A 6,606-nucleotide genomic window follows, 5' to 3' on the forward strand; every position below is an offset into this window, starting at 1 on the left:
TTCAATAATACAAAGATAGTGTGGCGATATGAAATAAATTATTTTGGACATTGCAAACATGATCCTGCATTTGGATTCTTGTTAACGTGACCATCAAAGCATATATTATGATGAATACATTGCTGTTTTTCATGTTTAGTGCTATTTGGAAAATAACAATAACAGAAAACCCCATTTTTGATTCCCTTTGAAAATGGCAAAGTCAAAAAGTGAAAGTGGTATCTTATCGAAGACTAGCCAGTAGGTTATTGCCATGGTAACAGGGTCGTGGTATTTATTATCATACGTAATGAGATGCCATTAAGAGCAGGATGTACATGAATGCGAACTTGGCCACGAGCACATCCTGATACATGTATATCCCTGTACTATGATTATAAAGCATTCTTGCTCGATTGCGTAGGCCTATATTCATCCTGTAGTTTGAAAAGGGATGGATAGTTCTCTGATAAGACCGGGCAGATATCGTTCATTAAACTTGTAATGAAATCCCCTAGTATGAATGCTAAAATTATGAATATGAAATAATAAATAATCCGTTTTCACAGATCAAGCTCCTACAAATACTGTTTGTACATTTTATGCTAAAGGCGGATATTTTCTGTACAGAATTTATGAAATATTTAATGTTTGCTACTCTCACACTTTTGTCAAGATGGTTATAGGAAAACTCCATCGTTTATCATGTTTATAGAGCTTTATTTAAAATCACGATGATTTCCCATCATCTCTCTCTCTCTTCTTTTGGGTCGTTAGGAACTTCCACTGGCGTACAGACGAGGTACTTTAAGAGGGTGTGGTGTAGAATGACTAAAATGCAAAATCCACCAAAAACAACAGGAATAACAGATAAAGAAGAATAATGAATAACGGGAATGGGAGGATAAAGGGGGGGGGGGCATGGCGTTATTATCTAGATATCATGTTCAAATTCAGTCAAAAATTAAAATCTTAATATCATATACGTTAATATTTGGCCTTGCATGCTAGCTTATGCCTTTTTTTAAAAATAGATTTGTATATGACCTGCCATACCCCATGCGTTAACTGCCCAACACCGTAACTATCATGCAATTTCATGTTTTGTTTGCATCCTGCAGAGTACGGTGGGCTGTCCTGTTGTATAAATCAATATCATAATTTATCTATGTTTCGGTTCATAAATAATGAGCATAGTGGTGGTGTATATCTGCAGATCTTTCACGTCTATATAAGCTCGTAAACATGAATTATCTGCAACACACTGCATTTTACGAGGAATGAACGTTTGTCTGGAGAATTCGTAGATTTCATTTTGTTACGATACATATCTAGTACTATCTTAATGATTGAATAATTCGATATTATTACATTTTGGCATTTATTGTTAAAGGGGAATCCAGCCTTGGCCATAAAATGTTATGTTGGGAAGGAGAAAAATAAATTAAACAGAATGGTGAAAGTTTGAAAGAAATTGGACAAGCAATGAGAAAGTTATAGCTGCTTTAAAATTGAGATCACTAATATTATGTAGATTTCAAATTGCAATGTCAGTAAATTATGACAAGGGGCAAGGACAACTTTCCCATAGGCCATGTACTTTATTATCAGGGATTTGTGGTTTTCTCCTAAGTACCCATTCCCCTGGGGCAGTAATCTAAATATAGCCCAGGTAGTATATTGTAGTATGTCCTCATGAAAGAAAAATATAATTTGAAATAAAACTTTTGGGAAAATGACAGTTTAGCCATAATATGTATTGGAGTACATGGAAGAGTAGTCCTTGCCTTACATCACTATGACATCCCATATGTGGCCAATTTGAAGTCTCCATGGGTATAGTGATTACCAATATTTACAACTTTTAAAAATTCATAACTTTCTTGTTGTTTGTCCAATATTGTTCAAACTTTCACCTATCAACTTGTCTGATTTTTCTTTTCATTATAAAACAAGTTTTCATTTGGGTTGGATTCCCTTTAAAACCGTTGTGACCGACGCTAGCTCGGTTTTCGGTATCATAAGAAATGTCATCGATTTTTCTAGAAACTGCAGCCCTTTCATGGTAAAAGTTTATGTATTTATTCATTGCCCATAGAATGTTCGTCTTGTTTAAATGCATGCCGTGCACAACATAGAAATGTCACCAAAAATATTTTTTCCCATTTTCAAAGTGGCGCAATAAGTTCCATCTCTTTTAAAGGACAAGTCCACCCCAACAAACAGTTGATTTAAAAAAATAGAAAAATCCAACAAACATAACACTGAGACATTCACCACATGGGATGTAAAATAAGAAAGTTATGACATTTTAAAGTTTCATGTCATAAAACAGTTAAATACACATTCTGGTCACAATGCGAATGAGGCGACTGATGATGTCATCCACTCACTACCGTGGGTATTTCTTTTATATTTTATTACATGAAATATTCTAATTTTCTCCATAATATCAAGTGAAACTACGATTGATTCCTCTGTGAACATGTGACATTAGCATTGTTTAATACTCTGGTTCAGTCAAGTTGGTCCTTATTGTCAAATCTGCAAAAATTGAAATATTGTATAATTTAAACAATAAAAAAAAATAGTGAGTGCGGGGACATCATTGACTGTCTCGTTGGCATATCACTGAGTTGTGCATATTACTGTTTTGTGAAAAATAAGCAAACTTTAAAATGTTTTCACTTTCTTACTTTACATTCTATTTTGATGAAATTTTCAGCGTTATGCTAGCTTGAAGTCACTTGTTTTATTCAAATCAATAATTTCCTTTGGTGGACTTGACCTCTAAAGAAGCTGGAATTGATTGAAGACCTTGTTCGAATAAACTGCAAACGAGGCGTGCATTAAAGAGGCATAGTAAGCATGGTAAGGAACACAATGCGTAGAAATGTCACCAAAACTAGTGTCTGTTACCATTTCAAAAGAGCCGCCAAAAAAATCAGATTTCTTTTGGACAAGCTAAGATGATTGGAAAACCTGATCTGTTAGATTCCAAACGATGAAAGGGAGATTTTTTTTTTAATGAATGGATATTGACTGGCATGGATTAAAGAACCATGGCAAGGAACACCATGCAAACGTGAGCCAAACGAGTGTTTGTTACAATTTTCGAAGTGCCGCCAATAAGTCCGATTAATTTTAAACAACCTTAAATGATTGGAAACGATGAAGGTGAGACATTTTTTTTAATGAATGGGTTCATTGACAGGCCATTGTAAAGAAGATCATGCATAAAAAACTTGATCTATCTATCTATCTATCTATCTATCTATCTATCTAAAGGATGATAGTAATATTTTCATTTAAAAATCTTGATTTATCAAGAAAGCATCATCAATAATACAAAGACTGTGTGACGGTACAATTTTTTTTTTAAACATTTCAATCATTATCCTGGATTTAGATACAGGAGTTCAACATCTACTCTTCAGTAATTCTTTTAATATTTTGACGGAAATGTACATAAAAATATATTGACGTATCTTGTTTTGGCTTCCATTTTGTTATGAATAACATCATATGCAATCATTCATCATGATGGTGTTCAACGCACTAAAACAGATTTAATGAACAATATGTCTCGGCTGTGAGCCTGATGGGTCTATTAGTCCAGCTACATACATAAGAACTTACCCTTCAGGGATATCGATTCCATAACTATTTCAAATGATTTGAAATAGTTATGGAAGCGATATCCTTTACGTATCTTGTAAGGGTAATTTCTTGCATGCGATTGGTCCATTTTCTTCATGTAAAATAAATGAAATAGTTTAGAAAAACCCATTAAATGCAAAAAAAAAAGAAGAAAAAATGACACCCAAGGCGATGAGCATCCTCAGTTTAAATGAGAATGAAACCTTTGGAACAAGATAGCTTATGTGAAAACAAAAAAAACAAAGAAACAGATCAACAAAGTTTGAGAAAAATTGGACAAATAATGAGAAAGATATGGTCATTTGAATGTTGCGATCACTAATGATATGGAGATCCTCAAATTGGCAATGCGACAAAGATATGTGATGTCACTTGTGAACAACTCACCCCATTACTTTAGCATATATTTCACTTGAATTACCTCTTTTATCACATCTATCATTAGATCATGTGTTCTTTCTATATGAGAGCATATAATACCGATTTTTAAAGAGCACATCATGGATAAAGAGTTGCATCACCACGAGAAAAAGCAGAAAGAGACAATTTGATGGTATTATAGTCCACCAAAGGAAAAGTTGTTCACATGTGACATCACACATCCTTGTCGCATTGCCAATGGGAGGATCTCCATAGCATTAGTGGTTGCAATATTCAAATGCTCATAACTTTCTCATTATTTGTCCGATTTTTCTCGAACTTTCTTTGTCCTTATTCTTTGGTTTTTCTGTTTCGACACAAACCTACTTATTGCACGGGTTTTATTCGCTTGAGCTCCAAACTTGGCTACAAATATAGAAGCGACAATTATCTTGCCCTGCATTACAGGCAAGATCACCATGAAGAAAAGTTATAAAAATAACGAAAAAAAGAAATAAATATATTGGTGAATGCTTGAGGGAAATCAACAAATAATTCAAAAAGTTATTAAAATTTTAAGTTTGATGTTAGTGACGGCTTAAACAAGAAGCTACCTCCTTTGTTATGTGATATAAAATGCATAAATTTCTGTTTTTTAATGGTTCGTGATTACTATTTCTTTTTTCCTTTTAGGAACGGGTGTGGAATGATTTGTTCATTTATAAATTAAAGGTACATTAAAACCGTTTTCATAGAGACTTTATATTACTTTGTATTATGTGTCTGAATAAGAACTTCTTTGATTCTTTACCATTCGATATGTAGGAAAGCTGCTCGCATATGACATAAAAAATCAAATAATTACAATTCTTTTTTTTCTATTGGATTTTTATCAAACCTCCGACCGGCAATATTTTTCATTATTTGTTCTGCTGTTTTTTATAATAATCTTTTTAGCAGGGTGATTTTTCCCTTTAAGGATGAAAGGTCACGGACTTCCAGAAAAATGTCTCACTCTTGCGAATAGGATACCTACATTATAAGTAGACCAAGTTCAACCTTGATTTATGAATGTTTGTCCTACTGTGGGTTCACATGGGAATATCGTGATTTAATGAGAGGTTAGCCTATAGAATTACCTACACACTCGTAAAATATTTGTAAAACTCCCATTGGTTCGGAAATTATGGATGTCTGTTTCCCGGGGGGGGGGGGGGCACTCAGTATATAATGCATAGTGGGTATGTGCCGCGGAGGGGACCCCCATTTTCACACTCAAATTTCCGTTCCAAGGCATAGCATTTTTGCCTTGTTGAGAAAAAGAACAAAGAAAGCCGCTCCAAGGCATAACATTTTCTTCTTATCGAGAAAAAAGAAGAGAGAAATCCGCTCCAAAGCTTCGCATATTTTTCGTTACGCCGCTCCGATCGCATTGAATGAGCCGCAATTTTGGTGAAAAGCGGCCGCAGAGCTCCCCGGCGGAGGCCGCGCTAGCTGCATCATGCACACATGACCGTTCCATAGGGATGCATACGCACTCACACGCTGGCGATCCGTTCCAAGGACCCCCGTTTTCACAAACATTTGTCGTTCCGAAGCCCGTTCCGAGGACCCTCCTTTTTGCAATAAGCCCGCTCCAAGGCCCCCGTTTTTTGTCTCGCCCGCGGCACACCCCACCACTTTTTTGGTCGAGTGCCCCCCTCCCGGGGTCTGTTTAAGGGTGCTTACTTTGTTGTTGTATATATATTATATATTTATATATATATATAATATATATATATATATATATATATATATATATATATATATATTTGATCGTGCACAGGATGGCATCAGTCCCAATCCGCTTGGCGCTTGGGAGGAGGGGAGGATTTTTTCTTTCCCTGATGTATAGGCTCCTGTAATAATAACAATAACAGTTGGCTACTACCGTCAATAAATGTATTAATTGCCAATAATCTCAATTCATATCTATCACGAACAGTTCAATGAATTGAATAAAATATGGTCCTCCTGCATGATGATCATTTACAATGATTAACAAACGCTCTCAGAGAGGCCAAACAAAGAGGGGTAGGAAGGAGAGGGGGGGGGGGGGGGGTGGAGGGTATATCTGACAGGTGCAGCGTGGACGTTGTACCCTTGCCTTTCTTTACACAATAGACATTATTTGTGACCATTGAATATTCAATAGATGGAGTAACCACAAATGTAGATAATATGATATTAATACAATTTGCTAAACATTCTATTTAGATGGGCAGATAAGAGATTTGTGCATTACAGCAGTTAATGAATCGTAGTAATTCGTAGTAGGTATTGTTCTTCAACTTCTTCAAGCAGCCCTTGCGTATTATGATGGTATCATTACCCTCCTCCAATTTAAAACCTCAGGCGCAAAGGCAGAAAAGGTAAGATTTTAGACATTGTGTGACTCGATCATATTTTATAATGCTAGTTACCTTCATTAACCTGGTCTGGAAAAAAATATATATATACTTTTTTGGCATTGTTTTAGGTGGCAATATTACAAATACATTGGGCAGTATTGCCCGAAAAAATAAATACCTACTAGGTACTTATGCTGTTACTTATCCGACACATAGG

The sequence above is a fragment of the Lytechinus variegatus genome, chromosome 8 (assembly GCF_018143015.1).
Source record: "Lytechinus variegatus isolate NC3 chromosome 8, Lvar_3.0, whole genome shotgun sequence".
Lineage (NCBI taxonomy): Eukaryota > Metazoa > Echinodermata > Echinoidea > Temnopleuroida > Toxopneustidae > Lytechinus > Lytechinus variegatus.